At 28.5% G+C, this 12,033-nt stretch overlaps 1 protein-coding gene across 3 annotated transcripts in view; it reads left to right on the plus strand.

Annotated features, from left to right (window-relative positions):
* Window positions 1-4,343: 4,343 nt before the first annotated feature.
* LOC129973035 (ethanolamine kinase 1-like) overlaps window positions 4,344-12,033 on the plus strand; it is a 39,032-nt gene continuing 31,342 nt past the window's right edge. For 2 of the 3 annotated variants that reach the window (XM_056087386.1, XM_056087391.1), the window contains exon 1: window positions 4,344-4,517. The gene's annotated coding sequence lies outside the window, so the exon portion shown is untranslated. Of the gene's footprint in view, window positions 4,518-8,220; window positions 8,269-12,033 lie in introns of those variants that run through there. The other variant, XM_056087388.1, reaches the window with a different exon arrangement.

The following is a 12,033-nucleotide window of genomic DNA, read 5'->3' on the forward strand; positions in this document are numbered from 1 at the left end:
AAATAATCCGCCGAAAACTTTTAACCCAGCCTCATTACTGTTGGGAGAAAAAAACACTGAAGCCTTTCTCGTTTGGCGCTGGGGATAATGGAAGATTTTTTTGGCGGAAAAGTTGGCGGTGGGGAAAATGGAAGATTTTTTTGGCGGGAAAGTTAGTTTTTAATTAATAATTAAAATTCTAAATAAAAATTCGAAAAAAGAAACCCCAGGTGCACATTCCCAACCTCCAAGGTATACATGTACCAAATTTGGTAGCTGTATGTCAAACGGTCTGGCCTGTAGAGCGCCAACACACACACACACACACACACATTGAGCTTTATTATAAGTATATAGATATATAGATAAAGACTTGAATGATTCAAAAATTTATTCGTTTCTGCAAACTTATTTTAACGAGAAAATACGTCATGATAACATTTTTTTCATATTTCAGTGATGATAAGGAGCCCCATGTAAGTAATGAATAAATCAAATTTAGGAGATTTAATTTTTTCAAGAAGCCTTAAATATCAAAATTTCTTAAGTCTAAAACCACACATAATAAAGCATACGGAAATTCCTGCTGGAACCACGCATGCCAATTTGTGAAAACCTACTAAAAAGGCATATTCAAACTTAATATTGTGAGAGTAGATTTTACTAGCCTATTTAAGAATTTTTGCACCTATAAAATTTTTTATCAAAATTAACATGTAACATTTTTGATGTATCTGTGACAATATGCTTTATTCATTTGACTTTCTTTACGCCTTCACCTAATAATTTACATTCTCACTGTTTTTACATTAAAAAAAAATTATAAATAATGAGGAATATCTAAACCCTCCATTTCTCTTTATCGTCAATAATTACAGCGTTTCAGGCGAAAAGTGAAAGAATCTGATATTATCCTTCAAGGATCATTTATGTGGTGGATTGTAATGCGCGAGGATAGAACCTGGGACTTTGTGGTTCGCAACCCAGTAACATGACCACAATACAAAAGCAATGGCTCGTGTAGTGCAGTTGTTAACTGGCTTATAAGCCTTCACCACAATACTTCAAGAAAAATGTTCGCTATTATATCATCTACTGAGTAAATTGGAATGGAAGAGCGTAAATTTGCTCTCCATAAAGAATTTCAGATAATGTTGTTTTCCTTTCTCGTATAATCATCAAAAGATTTGGACTCGTGATTTTGACGAATCTCCACATTTTAGACACGCCTGAATTCGAAAAACCACTTTTTGGGATGTATCTCTCTGTCCCTCTGTCTGTTTTGACAAACATAACTGAAAAACGCATTGAGCTAGATGGATGGAATTTGGTATATGGTAGTTACACCGAATTTGTAGATATTAATAAAATTTTGATCAAAATCTATTCAGAGGAGAGCTGTCAGTCCGGCTATTCGACTACAAGTTTACACAATAATTGCAAAACGAAGAGAGCTAGATAGATGAAATTCGGTACATAGATTTAATGTCTATAGTGTAGACACCTGTCAAATTTTGAGCAACATCCACTTGATCATCTGTCGGTCTGGACTTTCATAAGCACGTAAATGCGATAGCTGAAAAACGTAATGACTTTAATGCATCCAATTTTGTATGGGATTTTGCGATTATAAGTATAATTCTATGTCAAGTTTTAGTTTCAATAGAATGGAAAAAATATTGTTGACTGTTTGGAAAAAAAAAATACTTTTTTTTGTATAATATTAACCTTATGCTAGGGATTAATAGCAAAAATCACACGATAGATTCAGTAAAAATGTTAAATTCTCCTGAAAGATTAATGTTTCGTAAGTATTGCAAGCCATTGCTATGCAAGACATTTTTTACCTTACCCAAAATCTAAAATTTTTTTGCAGGATTTGAAAGATAACACCTTCTTTAGAGAGTTCGTGATAAAATTTTGGGGGGATGACTCCCCCCTCCCCCTGATATGACTTATCAGGTTTACAGTAGACAGAAAAAATTCTAAAAATGTATTTTTCGGATTTAGAAAAGTCTGAAATGTAGGGATTCGTCAAAATCATTCATTAAAGCAAAATTTTCTGACGATTGCAATATTTTTTTCTTTGTGTACATCTTATATAAAAGAATAAAAAGGCATTAAGCTTAGGAAGTTTTTTCAAACTTAGATTACATTTATCATCGACATCTTGTCAATATTTGTGCAGTTCATTGTTAAAGCGATTAATTCCTTAAAACAGAAAGAGGAGAAAACTGATAAGATAGTGTACTTTAATTACTTTCTAGTATCCGTAGCATAAAGAAAGTATTGTAATCGTCAAAAATCCAATGCCAAATGTCCAGCCAATGCCACAAGCTTCAGAAACAAACCAGTGACCAGTTGGGGACTAATTTGTTGAATTTGGCTACAAAAATGAAGAACACAGAATATTCGAGAACCTTGGTGATATCTTCATTAGGACTCGAGTTCCAGCGTTTATTCTCGAACATTCGATGGTACATTCTTGTGAGTTATAAAACGCTGAGAGTGTAGTTTAGAGAAAGTTAGCCAATAATGCAGAAAGAGCAGTTGAGTTCAGTACAAGATGGTAACTAAGCGAAATCTCTCCATCAAGCTTTCACTGAGTGCTTTGTACTGCTAAATTTGTTTATTATCGATTTGCAGCTTATGTGCTGTTGTTTACTGCATATGTTGTTTTGTGTACGCTTTTTCTATAAGCAGAATACAGTATCTTTATTTGTTATTTTAACTTATTAGATTTTTCGCTGTACAAACCACGGCTGGAATTTATAATTTTTTTCCGTAACAATCTACATTTAAAATCTTGTCGCGATTCATTGAAAACTGACTCACGACCACCAGTGATACAAAGCCAGCAATTTGGGAACTCTCGAGTTAAATCGATATGTAATACCGACCGACAGAGTTTCAGAAGTCAAATTCTTGACCCAATTCATCAACAGATTGACTTAACATTTACTCATGCGTATAGGAACATGACTCAAAAAGTATTCAATCTACTGCATGAATTTTAATATGATTGTTTTATCCCCAAAACTGTAAATCAGCATCAAATTTTGGATCAAATTTATCAGCATCAAAATTTTCAATCACCATCAAGACATACTATTTTAAAATGCATACTTAATTCGTTTTCCATTCGACGAAACTAAACACAAAAATGTTTCTTTTGTATGTATGTGTGTTTGGAGAGGAAATATATATAAATATATATAAACTACTTGGATAAACTCCGATCTGTTTAGATTATTTTATAATATAAAAGGTAAGCAAAAACAAACAGTCGAAAGCATAGATAAGAGAAATGTTCGAAATCAAAATATAATCTATGAATAGTGAAGAATTTCCAAATAAGTAGCTACCTAAGGCCTCTAGATTGAGAAAGGGCCATAAACAAGTAGATTCAAAAACTTTATTTTCTAGTTTAACAAATAAATACGTTTGTAAAAATAAAAAATGTATGAAATACGATAATATTAAGATAATATTAACATTTAATCAGGTATAATTGGTCAGATTTCTATATTTTTTCATTACATTCAAATAATTATTAAAAGAATTATAAAGACTGCCTGCTTTAATAATTTTATGCATAAATGTTGAACAATAAGGAGTTTTGAAGATAAATTTAAAAAACAAATATATATTCGCAAAGTTAATAAAAAAAATTAGCCTTAAATAAATCGGCAAAATTATAAAAAAATGTGTGGTAATGTGAAACTAAATAGATGAAACATCATATTAAAAGAGAGGCCTCAAAATATTCATTGCCTAGGGCTGAAAAATACCCAAATCTGCCACTGTATATGAATCTATGGAATTTAGATTAAATCGTGAAATCCAAATGAATTTATAACGATCAATCCTCCGTAATTCAAAAGATAAAAATTTCTGCAAGCCGGATATTTAAAGAATATTTAATTAAACCGACGACTACCAATATCATGTGTCTAATAATGAAAATACATTAACACCTGCTACTGTCATACAATTTTCATTCAAATCTGCACTTCATTAACATTTACAATATTCTTAAAAAGAAGAAAAAGAAAGAAAGAAAAAAGGAAATATCACGCTATGAAAAAAAATTGCATTCTTTCTACTGTTTATTTGACTTTTAAAATTCGATACCTCTACGCTATTGAGAATTTATTGCTGATTAAAGCGCAATCCTTTCCCCCCTTAAGTCTCTGGATATCATATACCATATCTTTTCCAAATCAAAATGACTGCTGCAAATTTCGTTTGTTTTGAACTTCTGCGGCAGACGACTTTGTTATGCAATGACACTGACTCTTTACCTATATATACAGCTGCATTTGCGCAGATTTAACCTTTGGCTTTTGTTTTCTTCCGCAACTGCGCATAGTTCTACAGCTTAATTGCTATTTAAAGCAATATTTTCAGAAAAAGAATAGTTTTTTTTTCTTTTTCGGTTAGTTCCAATGCTGTGTACGAACACGTGCTAAAACAATACCGTGTAGAAAATTCCTTTTGTTTTATTCTGCTAGAATTCGTTTTGGCGAAAAAAGAAGGTAGGATTTTGTTATTAATTTATTTATATTAAGAACTATGTAGAATTTTTTTTATTATCTGCTAATTTTTTTTCATATTTTCTATGAAACTGAACTTATTATTATTATATATTGTGAATATTTTACATTAATTCAAATATATAATTTATGTTTTATTTGGATTTTAAAAATTCCAAGAATATTGGATTATGATGTAATTTTATGGTTTCTGGAATATTACTTATACGGATATTAAATATTGCGCTGTATTTGCTTAATTTTAATCTTGAAATTTTTATTTATTAGAAAAAAAAATCTTACAGTACGTTACTGGTTTTATAAAAACGGTAGAAATATGATATTAATTAAAAAAAGGTGAAGTTTAAAACTTAAGACCAAGAAATAAATTCAATTTTACTATTAATTCAAAGCAAAGTACTTTACTGTCACTGAAAATGTTAATAATTTTGTAATGATAGTTTTTAATTAGAAGATGATCGTCATATCTTTTAATCAAATATTTCTTTTTCTTTCAAGTTATGAAATTCAATTATTGTCCCCAAAATTCATTTTCATTGTTTTTTGTATGTTCAGTAAGAAAAGTATATGAATATTTGTTCCTTCATTTTTGTATTCATAAAAATACAGGGGTAACTATTTAGGTTTTATATGCACATGATTAGTCTTTTATTTAAATGATATAAAAACTCATGTTTAAAAAGATAATATTGTTGCATTTTTAAGGAAAAACAGTAATTTTAATGGTTTACCAAAATAAAATAGGAATTTTAGATATACATAAAAACTGTTTATTAGCAAATAAAATAAAATAAAATAAATAAATAAATAAACTGTCACTGAAGAAAAAATGTCGAAGTTAAATATAGTATAAAGTTATAACTAATAAAATCTGTTTTTTTATACTATCTTTATTGAGAGTTAGTTATATTATAACTTTAGAATATAACTATTAGAGAAGTATAATTGCTATAATTAACTCGACATAATATAAACAGTTTTAATATAATTTCATCCTTTCTCAAGAGCTATAACATTCTGAAATTATAATGATTGGATTTTAGTAACATTATGAACAAGAGAATACGAATAAGAAAAATTATGGAATTTGAATATAGTCACTATAATAAAAATAAATGAAAAATAGTGAAAACCTCTTTCTTTTTATAAAATTATTGAAAGCTTTCGTATATTAAACCACATGAAATATTCAACATTTTTGATTAAATTACTAGTTTATTATCTATTTAATTAACTTTTAATATTTGGAAAACATTAATTTAAACTTACATAAAAATTAGGTTTGGCTATAGATTTATAGATGCAGTTCATGAAATATTTATTTAATGCACGCGACGAAACAAAACAGAACTATTGCGTTGAAAATAATGTTAAATAAAAATGGTACTTATTTGTTATTACACTTAAAATAATACAATTTTTGCAGTATGCATGAAATGAGTTTTAATTTATGAAATATTGTTTGCAAAAATTTAAAATTTTTAAAACAACAATAATAATGATATTAATTATAAATCTTATTTATATTTTAACAAAACTCAATGTTTAATATTCCAAATTAGTGTGTAATAGAAAGATGAAATTTTAAAATATCGCTGTAATAATTTACTTTGCATTAATATAATTTTGCTGTGCTTTTTTGAATGAAAGAGATAATTTGTAATAAATAAAAAAAAGACTAAGAAAAAAAAGCAAATTTTTTTTGCATCAACGTAGAGGATTAAGATATCTTAAGCTAAAAAAATAAATAAATATCTTTTAAAATTCTACGCGAATGATTCTACAACACGGGAAAGTCTGAAATCATGGAATAAAGTCTATGGAATGATGTGCAGGTCTTAATAAAAGTCATTTTTAGCACAGAAATATATGAACAGAAGTTGAGTGTTACGGCGTATACTCAAGAAAAAGAAAGAAAAAAACACACATTAGAAATGGTCTTCACGAAGCTTTCTCTTACACAGTGGCGTAAGGCCCTCGGACAATCACCGAGGAAGCCGAATTTGCAATAATTTGTCCCACCTTTAAGATATAAACATAACAGGTTGCAACACAACTATAATCATGCCAACTCAATTGAAAGCAGTTGCGAATTTGTAAAGAATTCCTTTAAATTCTTTCTGTTGTTTGTACAATGTTGCCAACTTTACTTATAGAAAAGTTTAAATTATTTTCAATTTTTTTCTATAAATTGTTACTTGAAAATAAAAACTCCAAGTTCCATGAAAAATGATCTTACTGAGGTGTAAAATAGGTATTACAATTCCATATTTATTATTATCTTACCGAAGTATATAAATTGGTTGTATAAAGAACATTGAAGAATAAAAATATACGATTTTTAATGAATTGAATTTTTGAACATAACATAAATTGAACATAAAAAGAATTTGCTTTTTGTACACTTACATACACACACACACAAATTCTATTTTCACAAAAAATAATTTTTTAAATGCATCTCCTTTCTACTGGAGAAAAGCTATTTTTTATTTTCTAGTGCATTATAGAATAGGAACACTACCGCCATCTTTCGATGATCTTGAACGACAATCGATATTTGTATCGCGGAATGTGGGAAATTCCAGGCATTTTATAAAATGCTAGCCGGGATTTCCCAACACGTTATGTTGCATACATTACATTTCTCCTCCCTTTTAACATTAGCAAGTACTGTAACATTACTGTTAACAAGTTTAACATTTGCAAGTTCTGTATTGCAACTGTGAAGAATACAGAATTCTGGATATAATAGGAAATATCTTAACAAGTTTTATTTCAAATTATACACACAAAAAATTCATAAAAATAAAATTAAAAAAAGAATTTTATTACGGCAAAAAATGAAAAAAAAACCTTGATTCCTTAAATTCCCATTGGGGAGAAAAGCATGTGATTAAATATTCATATGTGATTAACTATTCGTAAAAGCAAAGAAAACGGTTTGAATTTATTTCAGCAATAGAATAGATTACTGCAAATATTGAATAAAAGTAAGACTATAATTAAATATAACTTTTAAAAATGTCAACGGAAAACGTCAACATTTGTTTTACATTTTTTAATTGAAATTCTAATTAAAAAATTGCTTTCAGATGTTCATTTTCATATTTACAAATTTTTTAGTGTGCCTTAAATTTTAACCCTAATTTTGCATTTAGATTATTTTTGTAAATATGAAATTAATTCAAACAGTTTAATGACAGCAATAATCCAATCGCGAAATCCAATAATAATAATATTTACAAAATTTTATTAAATTTGAAAGAAAATGAAAATATTTAATTATTCCATTATACTTTTTAAAAATAATTTTTCTCAAAAATAAGTATATCAAGCTTTAAACCTTTCATCTGGTATATTTACTTTTACTGATTTTTTTAAAGATGGCTATTATTAGCCTTTCTACTTATGGCATCAGTAATCTTATGATTGAAACCAATAATCTCATCTCTAAATGCCATTACACGATGTAACATTCTAACACGATGTAACAACAAGTTTAAACAAAATTCTTAGAAAGTTATGCAAATTATTCATTGCTGTGTCAAATCATGGAAATCAGATGATAAGAAGAAATCGGATGATCAACAAATCATGGAATCAGGTGATTTGTTAAGAAATCGACAGCAATGTTATCTTCAAGTAAATCATATTATGAAATTTGTTCGAAGTTCAGTGTTGAGGACTGGCAACGTTAGCAGTCAGATGTGAGCCTTGAATACAGTTGGTGGTAAGTTTGATAATCTCGGAAAATATCTTTATAAGATCATTTCTTAAACTATGGGGTAAATTTAAAATTTATTTCAAATGGTTAAGTTAAAGGTTTCTTAAAAATTTACATTTCTGTAAAAATAAAATGCGAGCTTACCCTTGTTTCAGAAGAAATTTCATAATAGAAGACATATGAGAATTATTTTAAAGAAAAAATTGTGTCCCATGGTGTATAACTAAACGTCACTCGACCGTTCGTAATAACAATCCCAGTGTTGATGGAATTAATATTATGCCTAGAAGCCATAAGTACACATTATTTTTCAAATTCTTGCATTTTTTCATTTTTAATTCCTGGAATTTTCTTTAATAGTTAAATAATTTGACCTCTAGAATTTCAAGACTTTCAATATTACAGATCTCCTCAAATTCGAAAGCTAAATATTAGAATTATGTTTGTTTGATGTCTATTTGCTCATTCATATATCAATGTAAATTTTACTAATCTCTACTAATGACAACGACTAATGTGTGTGTTTGTAAGTTTGCTCACTCTAGGACAGAACGTTTGACGCCGTACTATAAATTTATCACAGATATACTTCGAACGATAAAAATGTGCACATCGGAGTGATTTTTTTTTTTTTGAGATTTTAGTTAATAAAAATTAACCAAAATGTTGACATTTTTTTTTGTTAAATGCTGAAGATATTGCTGCTTAAAAACTAATTTTTACTAAATTTCAAAATTAAAAAAAATATATCTTCGTAATGTTAGCAATTTTATAGCATGCAAATGTTTCCTGAAATTTGCTATTTTTTTAATATACAGTGGCTCCCAAAAGTGTACGTATACTAAAGAAATTTGCAGAAATTGTGTTCTATACTTCTTAATAAATCATTTTATTAGTTAGGTTTTTTTAATTAGCATCTTTAAATAATTATTAATAAAACTGAACAAATATTTTTATAAAAAATCAAGTAGTATTGTTCTAAAAAATAAATAAATAAAAAAATATCACAAAATTAGAACACAAAAGTCTTTGTACATCCAAGCATTATTTATTTAAATTCATTATAAAAATATCTTTTGCGGCTTATTTTTCTTCTAATTGAAAAATACACTAAAATCGTTTGATTTCAGTATTTAATATCACAATTATTTATTCTATTTACTTTATTCTTAGATATGACGCGCATTCGTAAAGAAACGAGTTTAGACGTACGAAAATTAATTATATTTCATTTTAAAGCTGGAAAATCAATTAGAGGCATTGCAACTATAACTAATCTACCTCATTCAACGGTGCAAAGCATAATAAAACGTTACAGAGAGGGAAAAAGGATTGCAAACAAGCCTCGTAATGGTCGCCCTCAAATTCTGTCAGCTAGAAGTCAAAGAAATATTGTAAGTAAATTTCTAAAAAATCCACGTCTGAGTGCAGTAAAGTTTATTTCACAATATAATGAATCAAATGGAACTTCTATTTCCTGTGAAACTATTCGTAGAATTCTTCGGAATGCTGGTATACATGGCCGCTCTGCACGAAGAAAATTCTTTGTAAGTCAGAAGAACAGAATTGCTAGGCTTAAATTTGCCAAATCTATGATAAACCAGCCAGAGAGCTATTGGAATCGTGTCTTATTTGCAGATGAAAGTAAGTTTAATATTGTAGGGAAAATCATTGTATGGAGAAAAAAAAAAAAAAAAAAAAAAACGAACTTAATCCCAAGAATTTAGTTAGAACAGTAAAACATGGCGGTGGAGGTGTCATGGTTTGGGGGTGTATGTCAGCGGCTGGAATAGGCAATTTAGTATTCATTGATGGTATAATGGATCATAGAGTTTATATAAATATTCTCAATAATAATTTAAAAGTGTCAGCACAAAAATTGGGCATTTTAAACAACTTTGTGTATTACCAAGACAACGATCCTAAGCACACGGCCATGAATGTTCGTCTTTTTTGTCTCTATCATTACCTTCAAACCCTTAAAACACCAGCTCAATCACCGCATTTAAACCCTATAGAACATATTTGGAAAGAATTAGAAGTGCGAATAAGAAGTCACGACATTAAATCGAAAATTCAACTGAAAGCAGTAATGATCGAAGAATGGAACAAGATCGCTGCAGAAGTAACCGACCGTTTAGTTAAATCTATGCCAAAATGTTTAAAAGCTGTTATAAAGAATAAAGGATATCCTACTAAATACTAAACATTTATAAAAATTTAGAAAATTTCATATTTAGTGATGTTTTTTTAAAGTGTATGATCACTTTTGTGTCCTATTTTTGTGTAATTTTATTTATTGTCATTTTTAAAAAAATAATTTGCATCGTAATTAAAATTTATTCTTCACTGCTTTATTAAGAACTGTAAAAATATGCTATGAAAAAATTTTCATGTAAAAATAAGAATATATAATGGTAAATAATGAGGTTTTTAATTGATTCTTGTTGGTGTACGAACACTTTTGGGAGCCACTGTATATGTGTAATGATATTTTAATTTAATTAATTTCCAAGATTTTATCTTAATTTAGCCCATAGTAACTTTATTCTAAAATATTCTCCTATTTCTTGATACAATTTTACTGTATCTACTTAATTAATTCAAGAGTAGCTTTATAAAATTACTGAGTCGACTAAAAGCCTAACTTTCCCACACTCCGAGTGAAGAGACAAAATACCGCTGACGAGACAAATTCTTTTTTAAAAGATCCCTGTGTTTTCCCTTACCTCGTCGACGCGTTTATCTTAAATCCCTATCGAAATCTTAATAATATATTAGCACTGTAAAGAAATATTTCCCCTATCAATTTCTCTGGTTGTATAAGACCACGGATAAAATGTTCAAGAGTTTTTTCCTTATTCCTCTCTGTGTCGTTCTGTGTGCTCATCGCCATTATTGTATTGATGAAATATTTAAAAAAAATATTTATATAGTTTACATGACGAATATGAATATGAAATTACATTACTGTGGAAATCATAAGGTTTATGAATTAGACAATTATGTCTTTAATAGTGTTCTGATATTGTGGTATTTAATTCTTTTAGGATGTTCTTATTCACAATGAATAGAACAGGATAAGGTTTTTAAAATAAGCTTACTTTTAAATCTGTTACAATTTGATGCTTAATATTTTTTTTGTGGGAATTAGAAATATCAAATCGTGCATAAGAGATTTAATCTATATCTATATCTATATCTATATCTATATCTATATCTATACTTATAATAAAGCTCAATGTGTGTGTGTGTGTGTGTGTGTGTGTGTGTTGGCGCTCTACAGGCCAGACCGTTTGACATACAGCTACCAAATTTGGTACATGTATACCTTGGAGGTTGGGAATGTGCACCTGGGGTTTCTTTTTTCGAATTTTTAATTAGAATTTTAATTATTAATTAAAAACTAACTTTCCCGCCAAAAAAATCTTCAATTTTTCCCACCGCCAACTTTTCCGCCAAAAAAATCTTCCATTATCCCCAGCGCCAAACGAGAAAGGCTTCAGTTTTTTTTCCTCCCAACAGTAATGAGGCTAGGGTTAAAATTTTTTGGCGGATTATTTCAATCGGTTCTGTTTATTTTCTTAATGTTTGATGCATTTAAAATTAAACATTGTTAATGAATCAATCTTTCAGATTCATTCTGAAGTACTTTTGAATTAAAATAAAACAGAATAAAGGAAATTAAAAATTTCTAATCCGCATAGCGTTACCCCAACTGGCGTAGAAAAAATCACGTATTTGCATTACGTAACCGGCGAAGAAAATTCA

The sequence above is a fragment of the Argiope bruennichi genome, chromosome 6, assembly GCF_947563725.1.
Source record: "Argiope bruennichi chromosome 6, qqArgBrue1.1, whole genome shotgun sequence".
NCBI lineage: Eukaryota > Metazoa > Arthropoda > Arachnida > Araneae > Araneidae > Argiope > Argiope bruennichi.